Source organism: Megalopta genalis, chromosome 6 (assembly GCF_051020955.1).
Source record: "Megalopta genalis isolate 19385.01 chromosome 6, iyMegGena1_principal, whole genome shotgun sequence".
Taxonomy (NCBI): Eukaryota; Metazoa; Arthropoda; class Insecta; order Hymenoptera; family Halictidae; genus Megalopta; species Megalopta genalis.
Genome location: NC_135018.1, coordinates 12,588,049 through 12,608,184, shown reverse-complemented (window position 1 = coordinate 12,608,184; position 20,136 = coordinate 12,588,049). Strand labels below are relative to the sequence as shown.

The 20,136-nt window shown below is 37.4% G+C and overlaps 1 protein-coding gene and 1 non-coding gene across 5 annotated transcripts in view; one reads left to right on the top strand and one right to left on the bottom strand.

Annotated features, from left to right (window-relative positions):
- The window catches only part of Sesn (Sestrin), a 296,174-nt gene that overhangs the window by 158,267 nt on the left and 117,771 nt on the right, over window positions 1-20,136 (top strand). The gene's annotated exons all lie outside the window — the stretch shown is intronic.
- On the bottom strand, window positions 14,385-14,457 carry TRNAK-CUU (transfer RNA lysine (anticodon CUU)). The gene has a single exon. It is a non-coding gene; the product is annotated as a tRNA-Lys (tRNA).

The following is a 20,136-nucleotide window of genomic DNA, read 5'->3' as shown; positions in this document are numbered from 1 at the left end:
GACCGATGAACGTGTAATTGCAGGAGATTACTCGCGTTCTCTGATCGCTGTGCAAACTTCGATGCAAGACAAACAAGAAAGGCGCATGTTTGATCGTTCAGTTACTAATTGTGAACGGCAGCACAAACATCTTATTCTTTCCACCTCGATCAACCTTCGATGATAATTCGCTACCGGCACTTCTTTTTCGATAACAGTTTCTGCAGTTACGAATGTTTTCCAAAAATTATCATCAATTTCAGAAATGTTGGGTACACACGATGTGTTACGAAATATTTGCCGATTCATCGAATAGGATATTAATACAAATTTTTGATATATATGATGAACAAATGATATTTTTGAAATCCTCGTCCCAGGAGTATAAATATGTAATATGTTGAACAGAAGAACTTTTCAATATCCAAAGTAGGCTTTGTAAAATTTGATGTGCTAAGGTTACTACTTTTTCATACAGATTTAAAATTGTCGTATAAATACTCCCTATGCGAGTACCTGCTTCCTCCGTTTTCCAAACTTATAGCATATAGTATTGATAGTATCTAATACTTAGCGGCAAAATTGATAAATTAAACTCAAGAGCGTTCCAGCACCGGCAAAATCCACAATGGTAGTCGTCGTGAATATTCGACGCTGCGAGTGAGTGCGTTAAATTATAAGGCAAACTTCTCCGCGAGAGAAGAATTGCATATCGTCCCTGATACTGGTTGACTTTTATAATTATCCCGTGAATCACTCAACGCGCGAAGAAGTTTCTGATTCGTGTCATGGCTCGAAAATGAAAAAAAAAAAGAAGAGAAAAACAATGAGAAACTGTTAGCCAAGTGACGAAGCTCGATGAATTTACATGCTCGCGGTCCCGGACGCTCTTAATCCACTGGCCGTATAAAGCGAACAATTCTTCATTGTATCGATCGGACTTGGCTGGTTTAAACTGACACATCATTTATGCGTCGCGAACACGCTATCGGTCCCTTTAATCTGACATCGATGACGTTGGACAAATGCGCGAGTTTTGTCGCGGAACCGTCGTTAAAGGGATGCAAATTGTATGCAATTTTCCTCGCCAGTTACGCATTAATCATCGAGGAACAGAAAGAAAAAAAAACGCTACCCGAAAAATGACTGATTGCTGTGTCAATAAAACGCGCAATCGTTGTTCGGATAATTCATTCAACGTAACTGTGCGACAACGACCGACGATCACAATGGGAACCTCGAAGTGTATTCCTTTAATAATAGCACATTTGTGAAATTTTAGATCATTGAATTATTAACCCCTTGAGCGACACGGTTCACACTGGCGTAAGTCTGCATCAAGGCGACAGCAATATTCTGTCGCTAGCGTATATACAGTGGGTAAGAAAAGTATTCGCATACCTTTTGAAATTCGATAACTTTTTTTAAAACTGCGCTAAATGACTTGAATTTTGTTTAGATAATAGAGGGACTAGTATACTAGACAATGACTAAAATGCTCTTTTATAACTTTGCTGTTACTTGGAATGACAAAAAAGAAAATGCAAATTTTTAATAACAACTATACGAAAGTATCCCGTGCGTCATAGTCACCACGAAAAAAATTCTGCTTCTTGTGAGCACGAAAACACAATACAACCTCGCAAATAAGCAGATCTAACATAAACATTGAGATATACAAGGAATTTCATAATTCGTACACGTACGTCATTGCCGCTGTGAGTGGGCCCAATTAAACAATATTTGTTCTATTAATATTCTCTATAAAGATTTCTAAAGTTATAAATATTGATAATATTATGTAAGATTGTGGGATGCACTTTTCCACTTTGCCATATAGTTTTCTTACAGTGTACAAAGCTTCGAAAGATGCAGCTTACTAAAAAAAGGCACAGCTTTGGATAAACAAACCGATACGCGACCAGCAGACAACCTGTAAGTGTTGTGCAATCAGAGGTATCTCAGAAAGTGACATCTTGGCCGATGCAACAAGTGTTCTCGCAGCATATACTGTTTTCTTCTAAAAAAAACTTCAACATTTCCGACCGCTGCTCTTTTTGCTGTGAGCTGTATTGCTGAAGTGAGCTTTACTGTCCGTGTTTTTCAACCATCGGATGAATTTTCTGGCAAACAACTGCTAACGCGTTCCGTACTGCGTGGGTTACGACTTGCATACGAACCACGCGTCTCGTAGTATGTATCTGTTTCGAGTGAGAAAAACTTTGGAACAGTAAGAATATTCGAAGATTTTCAAAATTCATTATCCTCCATTAAGAAAAAGAATCGAATGTTTATTTAACTCCCGTGTTTCGCGATTAATACAGACAATTTTGTTCCTGCATGAAAGTGCGCAGTTTACTTACGTTTTAAAAGAGCACAAACCTGTGCTCTTTAAAAATACTTTGCGGATAATTCTTCTATCGACAGTTATCAAACTCCTATGGGATAATAACGTAGCATGTATTTTCTAGAAAGCGTGTTAAAACAACTAAAACAGTATTTCCCAGGCCGAACTTTCTACAAGACTTGCCTCACCGACCCGATGTACCGCCAATACATATCCGCGATAGAATAAAAGTTAAAAAAATTAGAGTCCCGTGAGCAGACCCCAATTTAGAACTCGTCAAGAGCAAGAACTCAGTCCCTGTTCCCGGTTCCCATTGAACGCCGATCACAGCTCCAGACCCAATAAAAACGACTCGAGCAAAGACTACAATGTGGCAAGTTAACAATTCCCTTTTACGAAGTTTCGCGTGCCACTAATTTATAGGAGGAACGGTTAAGGTAGAATTTTGTAGTCACAGCCGATCAGGTGTACCGTCGGTCATTACTGTTGCCCGGTTCGTGAAATCGTAATCGCTCGTCTTGCCATCTTTTAACGACCGGATTTCTAGCATTGCCCGGTCGTCCGTAAAATCTCGTTCAATTTCTTCATCTTGGATGCCGGCGTTTGGCATATCCGGATAATCGGTATTTCCCTTCGTTTTGCTTCCCCTTTGCGAAAAATGAGTCACAAAGTGTTGTTCTATTTTTCCGCCGGCCGCGGTTAATTAACAATCGCAACGATACGCATCGGATTCGCGGGCAGCTCTCGCGGTAATAGTACTTTCACTCGTATTATTTTGCTTCGCCGCCGACGGAATAATTCGATTCGAAGAAGAGAGTTGACGGTGAGTCACTCGTCGTTGTTTCCACCGACGCGGTACGATGCACAATCGTTTTGAACACGGAAAAGAATGAATCTTTCGGATATCCTGCACACATATTTTCCCTGCAATTCTCTATGAGCATAGTGAAAAACTTTTCTGTAAACTCTCGTTAATCCCTTGCGCTACCATTTCTTTCACAACTACGTTGATTAACACTTTTTATTATTTATAATATAAACGAGACAATTTTTGCTTCTTGTATGTTTTCATTGCCTTTCATTCCTAGATCTTGATAACAGAAGAATCACATTTTGTTTCCATTTAGAAAGAATGAATGATCTAGTGTGTTTTAGGAAAAATAAACGTTTACACGTGGTAGATTATATGTGAAATTTTTGTCACGAGCCTGCCTCGTTATAGCGCATAAAGATAACAGCAGGGGTAGGTCGTTAAAGTGAAAGAACAACAAACCTACAATTTGGAGTAACAAATCTACATATGAAGACAGTTGCAAGCATTTGAAATATTAACCCCTTAACGCGCAGAAACGTATTAACACGGGCGTGCAAAACCGGCCAAAATGTGCAAACCCGTATATATACGGTCGGCGTCGCAACTTATGTCGCTAAAATGTTCAGATTCGAATATATGAAAAACAGTACGATGGGTACAAAATTCGATCTGCAATGCGATTCAATATTCACTATAATTATTTATCCACTATTTTTATTGAATTTTTAGTAATTTTTGCATTTTTTTAAAAATATTTATTGAAATTAAGGTCCAAATATGTATTTTCTTAGATAAAAAAAATTGATTTTTTTTGGTCGGTTTTTTTTTTTTAAATTGTGCATTAAGGGGTTAAAAAATAAATACAATTTAGTGATTTCCTCACTTGTTTCAGTAAGACACAAGTTTAGCAAAGAACTGTACTTAACAATACAATAGAAGGTTCATTAAACGTAATTAGATTATATCTCATTGCTTAGAATTGAATTGAACTTTCGCAAGGAAACAAACTAGAAAGATAAGTGTGCATAAAAATTGTAGTCGTGTAGTTTGGATAAAATCCATTTTTAGAATTAACTCAAGCAATTTCTGTAATCGAAGAAAGTTTAGCGAGATTTATTATAGTATCATATTTGTTGTTACTTAGAGAACACACATTCTTCGGGTAAACGCGAACAATACGGACGTCGAATAACAAGTTGCGAAAAACTGTTTTCCACAACGGTCACATATTACCGGCTATTCTATGTATAATGGTTTCTTGGGAAATACGAATGGTTTCCTGGTAATACAGTCAAATTGTTATACGTCGTCCGAATCTCCGACATTATCATAGTTGTCGCGCCGCGTGTTGTAACGCGTGCATTTTTCCTCCTCCTGCCTGCTCTCTACGATTCACCTGCCTTCGAGCACGTTCCGGTTTTACAGCCGCGATTAGAAGAGCGTAAAACAAGCATGCAGCCCGAATGATTCATACGGAGGCGTCTCCTTCGCGTAATAATCCACGGGGCCACCGGCGTCTTTCGCAAGTGCCGTTTGCAACAATATTCGGTCTCTAATTTATCCTGTTCAACACAGTCGCCGCTGCTACCTATAATTCAGCCGCGAGAATTGTGCGAGCACGTCCTCAAAACTGTATCGAGGAACTCTAATGAATCTTCCGGATCTATTATTATACACATGTCTCTGTCGACTCTGACGCGATGTTTTGCGAACGTCGCCGCTTTGGACTGATGCCGTGCAGCATTTTAGCGGCACGGTTTCACAGACACGAGCGAAACGGAGCACAATGAATACGCTACCATCCGACGAATGGAGATGCTTGTTATGCGTGGCGGCGCATTGTATAATGTAACAAATATACTTCGGCGGAGTGCAAAATAAACGCACGACGCTCGTTGTCGAGACTCGTGTATTTCAATTCAATCTAAAACGGTTATGTTGGAGTCGATTTATTGCTGGTTACTGTGTACACTGGCATACGTGCGGGGTGAACTGCATCATCCTAAATGAGTCTCTTGTTGTTCGGGTCCACTTAAATTATTTTTATGCCGGAGAGCACAGTTCGAAATGAATTCCAATTAGAGTGCACATTGTATCGATTTTTAATGTCTTTTTTTTAAATGTCTTTCTCGTGGTAAAATACATGTATTTACCTGAATCTCTCCAGTGTCTACTAATCAAATATGAAAGTTATTGTTGCTGTTGAAGAATCCATGCATCGTATTACGTAGTACAAAATGATTTTTTAATCAATCCACACATCTAAGGCGACCACAGTGGATAATTCAAAATGTTATCGATAACATTAAAACGTAGGGCAATTATTCAAAATCTATGCAACATAAATTGCAGTTTCAAATACGAACGTGAACGAATTTGAAGAACTTAGTTACGACTCGGTCAAAATGTGTATGATTGATGAGATGTTACTTTTGGTCTCCTTACTAATAAAGTCACTTGCGCTTATCGAAAAAGCCAAATTTTAATAGAACGAACATGCCGAATATAAACGAGTTTGTTACTATTTGGACCCAGTATTTTTAGTCGAACTTCTTGCAGCGCGTTGGCATATTCTATCTGCAGTCCCGTCATTAAATCGACAGGAATGTTTTAGTTGAAAGAAACATCAAAGTTTTACGGTCCGGAGTAAAGATAAAATGGATGTGCGTCAACAACAACCTCACCAGTTTAGAGCTAATCGCATCACACGATAGAAATATAGTCCACCTGTGCCGGTTTATCAAAAGCAGAACGCCATGTTCGCTTTGCACGCAGTGAATGCGTACAGCCGGGTGCATATAAGAATGAATCTAAAAGAGAAATCGCTAAATCTGTTAGTTGATGTAACAATTTTCTAGCTTGTGGATAAACAAACCTTGATGAATGTAGGCCAGTAGCAAAAATCAGCAAGCAACTCAAAGCGGACTATCACGTGAACGCTTCGGGAACGTATTATTTCCGAGGCCGTCGCGTCCCACCGATTCGAATGTTGTTAGATTTTACAACGCACTTCTCTTTGTCACAACATTGTCACGCCGCGTAAAGATGTTTCTAAAATTTCACGAGGTCACCGTTTTCCACCGCGTCGATTCGAACGGGGCGATTCATGTTCTTTCGAAACATGATTTATAAAATCAACGAACTCGTAAAACTATAAAAATACACACGAACGCCGATTTACGATGCGACCGGATTAAAACGCCGCGCGAGGTCATTGTTTTGAATCCACTCGGATACTCCAAAATCCGTGGATAAATAGTCGTCTGTGGTAAAATTACGTCACACCTACGCGAGCGAACCGGAAAACAAGCTCGTAAACGTGTCGGAGAAATATATGGATACCATCTGAAATTCTTTGTTTAGTCAGCGAGGTCATTGTTTCTGTTTAATACCATTAGGAACTCGTCATAACTAGTCTGCGAATCTACATAATGTATAATTACCGATCTTTCTACGGTAATAATCCCGTAACCCCGGGATTAGCCTCATTCTCTGTGAAGGATTCTATTAGATTCTGCATGAAATGATAAGTTTATAAATAATATTCGAAGAAAGTAATGTATATATATTTATACTGACTTATATTATGATTTTATACATATATTTTGAAAATGTCCAGGAAGTATGATTTGAGCAAACGGGATCGTAGGTTGTACTGCTTTCTCTCTACAATCATACCTATTCCTGAAAGACTGTTTAATTTGAGGCTAATGTTTTGTCAAATGTTATTTCATCAGATTCTCACAAAATGATAAGAACTCTGACATACAATCTTGGTCCATTAAATTGTAACGGTAAAGGTCCATTAAACTGTATTGATTCGCTATATTATGATTCGTTACAATGTGATTTTATTAAAATTTCAAACATGTTTCAACGAAAAAATATTATTGGACTCGAATGCCCATGTTCGCTGAATGGTTCAAGTATTTCGTTTTTCATTATCAGAGTCAAAGGTTCTTTTCATTTGCCACAATCATTATTGAACTACGGATTCTGTGCATTTATAACGAACATTAATAAACTTTGAAATAACAGAAGGTTCAACGTACTTTATATATGTATAACTACTGCCTCTTTTAATTCGCGTAGAAAATGTTAATTTTCCACAAAAATCTGCAGTCTGGTCGTTACAGTCGCACACGTCAAATATGATTTCACAGCTACAATTTTAATTAATAAAAAGACTTTATGAAAGCAGCCTTTGTTTTCTACAAGAATATTATAATTGACTACTTTTCTCTAGATCTTCGAGTCCCTAAACCAATATCGGAATTATTAGAAATCGATCTCTCCGGGTGGAGTCCCCTCAGCAACGATTCGCCAATATCGCGACGTGTTTTTGTTAAGAAAGCACGCGCCGCTGCCTTAATCAGCCGTCGCGGAATATTCGCGTTGGTCTACGGGAGCGTTTAATCTACCGTCTCGATCAGAATAAGGTCGAGGATCTCTCGAACCGTCTGCGAGCAGTGGATTCCGCCGATACGACTTCTACCGCGGTTGTTTGCCGTCGGTACGATCGTTTCCGAGTCGGTCGGGGAACGTCGTCTTATGCCGCGGAAGAAGAATTAGGCCAGTCGCAAAATAGCATACACCCGGATACGTTTGTAACGCGGCGCAGTTGTCGTCGCGGCCACTCGAGGAGCCACATTTTCGCTGCTCGTGTCTTCGCGCCGCACGTGCGATATTCTTCGCTCTGAACACGCATTATCACGTGGCAACTCCGTGGCTCAGTCCTCTATGTCACGTGCCAGAACTCGCGCACTCCAATTCCCGCCAAATCGCAGAAGAACTCCGGTTCCGTCAACATCTTGCCGTATTTTCATGAGTCCGATTCGTGATGAAAATTATTTTGTTAAGTACGAATATTCTTCCGGTCTTACAAGCCGAAAGAAAATTCTATTCTCTTGTCAGAAATATTTAATACAGCTATTTTATGTCGATACGTACGAATAACAAGCATCCATTTATTCAGATTTTTTGCGATTTTTATTATAATACACACTGGCGTGAATAATTGTAGACTGAAAATAACTTTTATATTTTTAGTGATATTTAAACAAAACTTAACAATATATTTCTACGTTAGAATTAATAAAAAACAGAAATATACAAATATGATACATTGTTAACTTTTCCTTTAGATATCTCTAACAATGTGAAAGTTACTTTAAGTCTATGATTATGCACACCACTGTATCTAATTAACTTTGTGGAATAAATTCCCTGTAAATGTATCTTTACAATTTGGATAATCGTAAATTAAAAAATTTGAAACGTGTCACTCGGACCAGTGTTATCGTTCGAAATTAAGTAAATAATGTTTTCTCGACAGTTTTGGATCAGTTTGGCCCATATTTCTCAGAAATGTAAGAAACATTATTTATTCAGATTTTAAAATGTATTTTCGCGTTAATATTATTCGGTGTATCGGTTAGAATACTCAAAATGTAAAACGGTTCAAAAAGTATATATATATCAACTTTTCATTTTCTATATAGATAATCTTGTCAGAAATAAATCGTTGGAATCTCCAAAAACAGTCGGAAAACTAATTGTATCTTTACAAAGTTTTTATATAATGCTGGCAAATTGTAAAGACTGATATACCACAATGAATTTGAATAGAAATGGATATCATTGGCCCATATTTCTCAGAAATGCAAGAAACATTATTTATTCAGATTTTAAAATGTATTTTCGCGTTAATATTATTCGGTGTATCGGTTAGAATACTCAAAATGTAAAACGGTTCAAAGAGTATATATATATATATATATATATATATATATATATATATATATATATATATATATATATATCAACTTTTCATTTTCTATATAGATAATCTTGCCAGGAATAAATCGTTGGAATCTCCAAAAACAGTCGGAAAACTAATTGTATCTTTACAAAGTTTTTATATAATGCTGGCAAATTGTAAAGACTGATATACCACAATGAATTTGAATAGAAATGGATATCGGAAGAGATGTTTTATGAGTGTACCAAGGCTCTTATTGGCCTATTACAACTGAATACAAAAGTAGCGTGTTAGAAACTACGTATCAATGTTTTCTTGACATTATAATTTGCATTGGCATTTTTTTCTTGACATTATAATTGGCATTCTGTGTTAGTCTGTCGCTCGAAGGTTGAAATCTTATTCGTTAAGAAACTTGTTTATATCGTTGTTATACGAGACTCCGTGCAAACAGTTATGCAAAAAAATGGTTATTTAGCAATGGAAACCTACAAATTACACAGAGAAAAATGCAAATTAAAAGTATGTAGTATGTATAGCGCATTTATTTTTCGTACTGTATTTTCGTTCTTACAAAACTATCTTCATATCTGGAAACATGTATCGCAACGTGCAAATTGCTTCTTCTGTTAGGATGGCGATTCTTTCCCCCGATTGATTCTCACTCACGTACACAGGATTCCTCGCGAGACTTATTTATAAAACTATCTAATCATTCAGCGGTGATAAAGTTAATCTTATTGTTAGTTTTGTCGCTCTACGGTTTTGCAATCGATACTTCATTATCCACGTTTGAAAAAGCACCTTATCAAGAGCATTGTTTACGTGTTAGATTTTGAGATGTCCGTAGACGAGTGATAAATATGAATCAAGTATCGGATATGTAGCCCATATTAATGCCGTCTGCTATACAGATATCAGACCTCGTCAATACTTGAGGAATGTATCAATGACCTGGCAATTTTTGAAAATACAAAATAGAAAAAGATTGACGATCTTGCTAATCGCAATAATGTATAATCACAGTCGCGAAAGTATACGTAGGTCTGGCGGAATATCGATTATCTGAAACAAATAAGTAAAGGCACTTTGTAAACATTCGATCATTTATAAGTTGTACATTAGTCCCTTGAGCGTTTATGTCGTATATATACGTCATGGTCAAAGTCCATTTACAGAGGCAATGTCGTATACGGATTATGAAATTCCTTATATATCTCAATGTTTATGTTTGATTTGTATATTGGCGAGATTGTATTGTGTTTTCGTGCCTATAAAATGTACAAATTTTTTCCGTAGTGGCCGTGACGTACCGGCTGCTTTCGTATAGTAGTTGTGACGTATACATACATATACTCCAGCGATGAAAAATTGTCGCCACCCAGGTGCAGACTTGCACTAGTTAACCGTGCCGCTCAAGGAGTTAACAGATTCTAAAATAATAACGACGCTTGCATATTGTTTACAAAGAACAGGCAAGTAAACCGAATACAGAACATACAAAAATCTATGACCGGTCATCATGAATGATAACACAGCCGTAATAAGAAATTTCGTGAATTTTAATAGGTTGCGGCTCCGTTAACGACTTATTAATGAAACACAAATTAACACGATCGAAAACAAGATGTGATTTTACTGCAGTAAATCATTTAAAAATAAGTTTAATTGAGATCACGTACACAGTGTTAATAAGTGCAACACTGTGTGTGTGTGAATTCAATAAAGTTATTTTTAAAGAATTTACTGCAATCACACCTTGTTTTCGATCACAGGCGAATATAATACTTGGTAGACGGGTCAGAGGCAAATGGGACAATAATACTACATTAACAGTTGAACCGTGAAACATCGTGATTTTTTATTTCATACCATACACATAACTTATACTTCGTTCACTGCATCGTGAAAGATTCAAAATCTTTGGCCTTTTAGATTGGTTAACAGTTATACCGCATAAAAATAAAAGTTTTTTGAAAAAAATTTTTGGTGGTAACATACCTCTTTCGATTAAACAAACGATTTTACTTTTTTGAAAACACGGAAAAGTTGATTTTTGGCCTCTGAATCTCATTTATTTTCCACTGTGCATCGTCGCAGCCAATACAATTTCAAGTTCGCCATCGCGCCGCTATTCGTCCGCTATACTCGTTCTCCGATTTGTCCATGTTTTTCGTTAATAACTCGTTAACGAATTCGCGGAGAAACTTTTACTAAGGGAAAAGTTGCTTTAAATCAATTCAGAAATCCACCCATTACAACATTTTTGGGACACCCTGTATATTATAAACGAGTCCAGTTCGGTACCGATCAGGTACAGTTAGATCCGGGAATTAGAAGCGACGATGTCCAGGGATCTGTCATTAGCATCGGCCGCGGAACAGGAAGGAACCACGGGCTATTAATTACCCATTGTCTTCGTCCTGTAAATCGATCTACTTTCGCTGGCAGGGACGAAAGTTGGTTGTTCACCGGCTGCAATCCGCCGGTATCGTTCGATAAACACTTTATTTTGGGTCGTGTCGAAACGTTGCGGTGGTGTGCCGCATGCCGTGCACCACCTAAAAATATACTACACCGCGGACCGGCCCTTACCCTCTCTCCACGGCACTCTCACCGAAACTGCAATCGAAAATAACTTTCCGAAACACCTGGCACCCCGACGTTGTATTCTGCACGTTCGATGCGGCCACCTCCGTTCACCCCTAAGCTCTCCGTCTCTCCTCGCCTCTCAACAATGTTTTTCCACAAGGGACGCACCTGTCCGACGAAATTTCTCAGGTTTACCGCGAGGACAGGCGTCTTTGAAATTTTCAATTCACCTCCACCTCTACGCTGCACTAGCGAGTTGCGTTTCTTTTATGCTAGCAGGCTTGATCGTTCTTAGGACCCAGTTCTAGGGGATCTCGGATCGCTCGACCTTCTTATACCAACCGTTTTTCGAAGAATACGAAACTTGAAATCTATATCTTTGTATATAACTGCTACTATTTACAATTCACCTCCACCTCTGCGCTGCACTAGCGAGTTGCGTTTCTTTTATGCTAGCAGGCTTGAGATCGTTCTTAGGACCCAGTTCTAGGGGATCTCGGATCGCTCGACCTTCTTATACCAACCGTTTTTCGAAGAAGAAGAGAGAAGAGAGAATACGAAACTTGAAATCTATATCTTTGTATATAACTGCTACTATTTACAATTCACCTCCACCTCTACGCTGCACTAGCGAATTGCGTTTCTTTTATGCTAGCAGGCTTGAGATCGTTCTTAGGACCCAGTTCTAGGGGATCTCAGATCGCTCGACCTTCTTATACCAACCGTTTTTCGAAGACGAAGAGAGAAGAGAGAATACGAAACTTGAAATCTATATCTTTGTATATAACTGCTACTATTTACAATTCACCTCCACCTCTGCGCTGCACTAGCGAGTTGCGTTTCTTTTATGCTAGCAGGCTTGATCGTTCTTAGGACCCAGTTCTAGGGGATCTCGGATCGCTCGACCTTCTTATACCAACCGTCTTTCGAAGAAGAAGAGAGAAGAGAGAATACGAAACTTGAAATCTGTATCTGCTACTATTTGTGCACGATCCAGATGGAATTTTGGTTAGTTGCTCCATTGGGCCGTGTCAAATGAAATTCCGGATTTCATTTAAAATGGTTCTAAAGGTGTCAAACAATCTTCAGTCGAAGAATAGCAACTCAACAACAGAAATTTGGCATTTCGTATGACACATTTCATATAATAGAACTTTGAACAAAGCGGGTTCCTTTATTTTTATTGTTGTCTTAAAGGACTTTTTTACAGAATGTGAATGTTTTAAACATACATATTTTTCAATATCTGATAAGAAATACTTGAAACAGATTTTTCTACAGACTTTACTGTTTTAAACAGCTGACACGATATCTGAAGTTCTACTTTTCTAATAGATTTCAAATTTTGGAAGAATCTTTGGCAGACTTTACCGCTAATGCATGAACTAAAATACAGTAGAACTTCGATTATCCGAATTCAAAATTCATATAGTTGTTAAGTTAAGTTGTTAGTTAATTCCTTTTTGTTTTGGATAATTTATTGATACAATAGTATAAGATGATAGGTCGAGGTTTAATCGAGATCCTTTTATGATTTCATTGTTATTACTTGAAATAGCCAAAAATCTAGATAATAAAGATCGAGAAAAATCCAGTTCGATTAATTGAGGTTAATCAGAAATCTTCATTTCTGAGAAGAGAAGGGAACCTATTTTGAATCTTAAACTTCGATGAGTGCATGAAGAAAATTTTAAGCAAAGTATTTCGTTTCTTTGTACTACTTCAATTATGGTGTCTCCAACCATACTCTGTATTACTTAGAAGTGTTTTCAGTACATGCATAATTGAAAAGCAAGTTCTTTAGATTATTCAAATAAAAATGTTATCATTTTTATATTTTAAATTCTAGGCTTACCTTGAATTAAAAATATTATCTTATCTCGACTACATGCATCTAGTATTTTAAGTAGTATTTGCATCATGGTGTGTGTTGCTCTACATTTTAGTCGGTTCTGTTTATTACCAATAAAGTGATACTGAAGTTGATAGTATAACATGATTTTTCTTGTAACTTACATGTTGTGTAAAAAATGTGTCTGACAAAAACTGTTTGACATAAAGAGGAGCATACACGACAACAATTAATTTTCTGCCATTTTCCGTTTTTATGAAGCTCACTTAACAAAATATGGAACACTTATACATGTATCACTCGCATTGCTTAATCGTCTTCGTGCTTGCATCGATTGTAGTGAACAACACTTTGATAACTTTTTGCATTAAAAATCAACTAAATAATACCTTGGTAAAGATTAATTTTTGAATTCTTGCATCTTAATCATTTTTTATTCTATATTTAATAGACGTTCGGGAGACACGATTGGATGTTGCACATTATAGAGGATTACGTGTGTATAGAATAAAAATTCTAAATTCAGTGCTGAACTAAAAACATAAGTAGTGAAAAGCTATTTTGTAGCAAACAGGAAAACGAAGTCCCTGCTCATTCGGCTATGAGATTATTCATGGGAACATTTTGGTTAAGATATGCTGGCATAATAACTATCTCGACGAGTTTACAGATTCGAGTCACCTTTCTTTTCTCGGTCCCGTTATTTATTGCCGAGCCGTTAGACGCGTATCGTGCATTAAACCGCTTCGCCGCGCCGTCAGTTTGTTGATTTCGATAAGATCCCGAGCGGAAATGATTTTGATTATTTATGCGCCGCGGGGAGAGCGTACTTTGAAATGGAACAGGAAAAACACCGGCATAGCACGTGCAAAAACACGGCATCGCGCTCCGTCGTCGTCGTCCTCTTTTTATCAGACAACGTTTCCTCCAGGTTCCGTGTGATATAACGCTTGGCTGATAGGGAGATTCTTAAAAATTGACGTCGGTAGATTGCGGCTGATCGGTGAGATCGCTAAACGGCGAAAAAAAAATTTCATATCGCCCAACGTGGGGCTCGAACCCACGACCCTGAGATTAAGAGTCTCATGCTCTACCGACTGAGCTAGCCGGGCGCCTGCAAGCAGATGGAACATCTCCGGACAAGCTGTTGATGATTCGAGATCAACGCTATAGAACCGCCACATCGAATTACCATTAACTGCTGATTCTCTTATGCCCGAGCATTAAGGATCTAAGACTCCACAGAAGCTCCAATGACGTTCGAAGGGTCTCTCGAAATTTAGTTCCCATAAGACGGCATTCGAGATTAATATTGTGCACACTGTTTACCATTAATTTTATCCGATTCAGATTCTAGCCGAAGTGGAACTCGCAAAGGAACTCGTTTTATGGTAACTACTCCCAGGTCCCTGTCTTGTTAATAAATAATGCTCCTTTGTAGGCGCTAATCCTATCAGCTGCCCGATCCCTTGCTCCGCGAGCTTAGCTTAGATCAGACATCAGATAATGCCGAGACCATCAACGCTGCTTGTATCTAGAATGCATCAATAGGAGATCCAGTCCCTTGACGTTACAAAAGGATTCATTTCTCATGTAACGTTTAGCGGATAGAGCGCGAAGACTCTACGGAACTCCTAACTAGAAAGAGCGGCCGTTCAGAACATCTCCTTAAATCCTTTGATGTTCAATCAATGCGTTATTGTATTTTATAGAAATTGTTTCACACCATCACGATTTTCGAGTAATAGTTTTATCGTGCCGCGGTCGTGATTCTACTGTTATTTATAGTTTGGATTTATTTTCTTCACAATTCCCTCGCGCGATAGAATAATCAATAGCGTTAAAGTGGTTTTGCGGCATAGCTGCTGCAGTGTGAAAAACCAACGAATATAATATATAATATATGAATCGTAATAAATATTGTCAGATTTGTTTGCTCTTCTCTATTCCATATTATAAAAAGTTTTCAATCGAGCACGAGTATTTATCATTGGAACTACTTGTATATGCAGAACGTAATAATTAAGTAACATTAAGTAATAAAAAATGTCTGTACGCTATGTTATATACAAGTTTCTAAATTTTCTCTATGGAGGTTATTTTATAATTAGTAAAAAGACAAGAGTATTCGCGAGTTAAAATTATGTCCAAAAGAAAAATTGAGATTTATTATATGAAGTCGACATGCCGGTAATTTTCAGACTGTCCGATAATTTCGACCGGCAGTGTAAGTTTCAGATGTATTTTTATCATGGTGTCGAGCAGACTCGGTGTGAGGATACCATTAACCGCCTATATTTGCAATTTGCCGGTGCTGGCAGGTTTCCAAGGGATGCGAGCTAGCACGATGAGATGTTTAGAAACAGCCTGCTTCCCCTTCCTCATCCCAACGCGTTTGCTCTTTCTCTGCCTTTTGTGAGAGCCCGTGCATGGGTCGATACACGATCATTGGGTTTTCTGGGTTAATCACCGAGCTTTCCGACGCAACGTACGCACCGGATCGTGTCCAACGTTCACGTTTTCCCGCGTCGCCGTTCTTTCTGGATGAACGACACGCTTCGAAGCACCTGCGTGTTCCTAAAAGTGTCGGCTGTCGACCAATTAATTAAGGATCGTTTCGGAAACTAGTAGCAAACATTTTGTGCTCAAGAAAGTCAAGCTCTTAACACTGTATTCGCAAAGTGGATTAATACACCGCGGATTTTATACTTTTTTATAATTTTATATATTTTATATATTTTATATATTTTATATATTTTATATATTCTATATATTTTATACTTTTTTAACAAAGACGAATTATATACTCATATTAAATAAATGTAACACTGAAATGAACACATTGAAAAACGCCGAATATTTAACTAAAAGAAAATAATCATGGAAAATTTATTTTTGTAGTTAATTCACTTAGTATAATACGATTCAATTAATTTTAATTTTGAGGTCCTTTTTCACCTTATCAAGATGAATATCGGACAATAAAAAAATATGTGATATATATTTTTGACAAGACTATTTTATGCCTTATATTTGATTACTTTATGCGTATTTATATTTTATTCGGTTCTCGATTCTCAAGTTAAAATATTGCTTTGTTTGTATACCAGTAATGATTCTCGTGATAATGATCATGCTCCGGGACCTTGATAGGATGCGTCGTCAGTGTCGTCAGCCGGTTTCATTCGTCGTCATAAAGGCAGTATCATCCGTTCGATGTCACAGTTGACGTCACAAGCGGAGCGTGGACGTGTCCAGATTCATGTATCGCCGGGGCACAATTGATCTTTCCTCAAAACGGACACTTCGCGATCCGTGATTAATCGTTACGTATTCATACATCGTGTCGGTGTAAACGGTGACGAAGAGTTCGCAATCGTTCGCGAAACAAATATACCTGTTTCTGGAACGCGGAATCACATTTAGCGGCACGATAACCCACGATATCAGGGAAAGTTCGTAACTAAATTGCAATTAGAAATCAATACATAAAAATCGATCGCATTCATCGAGTAAGCCGGTGTTTTGGAACAGGATATTTGTATTGGATTAATAGTCGAAAAGGAAAATGTTTAGCTATGGATTAAAAAGAAATTAAAAAATTATTTTATTCAAGAAGGTCGCATTGGAGAACATTGAAATATATCTCAAGATCTTTAGAAGATTCTCTTGACTATTTTTTGAAGTGTGAATGTTTTTTGATAATTAATAGAACAAACAAATTTTATTGCTTATGGCAATTTCAACTTCTCAAATGTTTAAAAAATCCCATTCGGCATTAGAATGTTAACTATCAAGGTACCCAAAAATGCCAAAAGCTAAAACTAGCAAAGTGACGTTTTTGATTCCCGTTTTCAGTTCCCAGTTTTAGGTCGTTAGCAGAACTTTGTCCGTATTTCAAACATTTTCCCCTCGGTAGCACGCACAGGGGGAAGAAGTAAGGGGGTGAAAGCTCTCGACAAAGATTCTCCGCGTTCGTGCGTGACTTCTAATATTGAGAACTTGACACATCGGGAAGTTAGTGGCTCGCCGCCAAGAATCTCTGCTTCGGGGAAGCCCCCCACGCTCGTTTGCTGGACGACGACCCTGAATCACTGGTATCGTAATGCTCCATCCACAACGATACCGCTTGCGTTCGATCTCGATTTCGGTTTGGATTTGGATGGGGTGAAAAATTGCTCGAGGAGGCGTCACGTAAACCGTGGCTTGCGGCTGAACCGCGTGCGCAGGAAAGGTTGTGTCCCCGTGCGGCTCGCCGTACACTATGACGACTCGCACATAGAAGAAAACCATATACGTATATTAGTGGAAAATTTAGTTTTTTAGTTTTAGTTTTTTAGTTAAAAGTGGAAAATTTAGATTTAGAACCGGCCTCGAGTTGCAGAGGTATTTTTGGTTTTATTTCCTGCCCGTGCAAATTTCATTTGTTAGATATATTACACACAGAGAAATTATTCTGGACAAACAAACAAACAAAAACTCATAAATATCAAACATAAAATTAATCATATGTCGCTCCAGACCTAAATCTAATATAGAAATACTTTATAAGAAGACCATGGATGCGTTATATTTTGTCGTTTGTGCGATTTTTCAACAGGCACGTGCCCAATTTCTTAAATATAAATTTACATAACCAAGATTCTTGCCTATATGTTAATTCGAACACTCTCGCATAATATAAAACAGTAAGAAAGTGTATTTACGACATCTGAATCTTTATTTATCTCTTCACATTTATCTAATTACCGCGCAACGATTAGATTAGTTTCGCATAGTACTCTATCGATACTTTTTATAGAGTGTAGATTTTGGACAGATGTTTTGCAATATTTCTGAGTCGCATAATACCAGGATTTAATATACACTGATTCAGCTGATACGGCGAGAGTATGCGAATAGATGTGTTTGTTCAGGCATTATTCAGTTTATGGAATTATTGTAAATTACAGGGACTTTACGAGTTCCAAATGCCATCGAGTACTAGTTGAGAAATCTGTTTTAGTATCTTGAAATCTATGAGTGCGATTTCTTTGGTTCACGGTAATCTGTGCTGCAAAAGAGGACGTTGTATTCTGTACAATTGAAAAATGCAAAGTACCTAAGTGAAGGAAAGTTTTTTTTGGATAAATGTAATATATTTATTTCACTCACGATAGAGTTGTATTGTTCTACTTATCGAAGTTCTTCGGTGCTGTTTACGTTATAAATTCTCCGGTTTGTCGTTAAAGTATAGATCAAAGTGTATCATAATATCCTAACAAGCACAACACGAAGTCTTTTAAACTTTTATAGCCTGTTTGTCTCGACTTCCAAAACTTTCAGACTAAAGTCTCATTTTTTCTACCATTACGAAGACAGATTGATATTATCCTTGCACTTTAACCTTCGTATTAAGCTGAGCTACTTGCTATAAGACTGCATCAAAATTAAAACCAACTTAACAAAACGAATAATTTGTACGATGCTGAAAATTCTGTTCGTTAATAAAACTAATTTATTGCAAGACAAAAAGATTCAGATGAAATTCAAGGATTTCTTTTTGGAAACCGAAACGTAAAATGATTTTAAGAAATTTCTTGTAATTAATTATAATGTTTATCTTATGTTGACTCAACCCAGATTACTGTCGTGAAATCTGCGAATAAAGCTGTCCAAAATAAAAAAAAGAACAATTAAACTTTTGACATTAGATTTATCGGGCTCTAAACGCGCCTATTGCATATTATTTTAGATTGGATTTAATTAAACGTCGTATATATATATATATATATGTATAATAATATATATATATAATATATATTTGTATATTTGTTCGAGTTCATCAAAAAAATTCTCATAGAAATATCTTCATAATATCGGCAAGTATTAAAGGCAAATCCAGAAATCGGTCATTTTAATCGATTTTGTGAATTACATATTAACGTGCTAAGTTTAGTCTAAAGTTAACAAAGGACAGCGAACAGTGTTTGAGACACTGAGCATTAGGCAAATACAAAGAGAGATTAAAAAAGAGATTCGTCTAAAGTCTAAAACATTCCTATTGACGCAAGTGCACCAGGCTTCGGCAACAATTTCAATATATGGAAGAAAGCCGATAATGATGCAAAACTTTGTAATCGTTACAACAGCTAAATGTTTTCGGTGAACCGAGGAAATTTTCCGTCATCGACCAACGATAGAGCTATGTTCCGGCTGATATTCGTCACGGAAAAATTGACAGTTCACGCAATTCATGGAAGACTGACTCCGAACCTGAAGAATCTGATTAATTATTCAACTGACGATAATTCTGGGGTTTCGAGCGACGTTAGCTCGGCAACACGAGAATCCGACCATGTCAAGGTTGCACTTCATTGTCACGTATTTTCTCGCCTCGGATTTTTCATTTTCGCCGTACGCTAGAGCTGTTTAACACGTTCCGTGCCGAGCTTTTTTTACTCGAATCTTCACACTTTGATATTTTACTAAAACTTGATGTATTACGTGCAATTATTAATTCTCGTACACATAACAACGTAACAAAAACTTATCAACGCCCATTCTTGCGGTGGAAATTGATTCTTCGGTTCTAAATTTCTTGTAAACAATTTGTTCAGTTCACTAAGTAAACATGCAAGCTTGTACCATCGATGGTATACGTGGCACGGAACGTGTTAACCCTTTCGCTACTACGGACCACTATAGTGGCTTTCCATATGATGCCACTGAGGTACTACGGACCACTATAGTGGCTTTCCATTTGGTGCCACTGAGGTACTACGGATCACTATAGTGGCTTTCCATAAGAT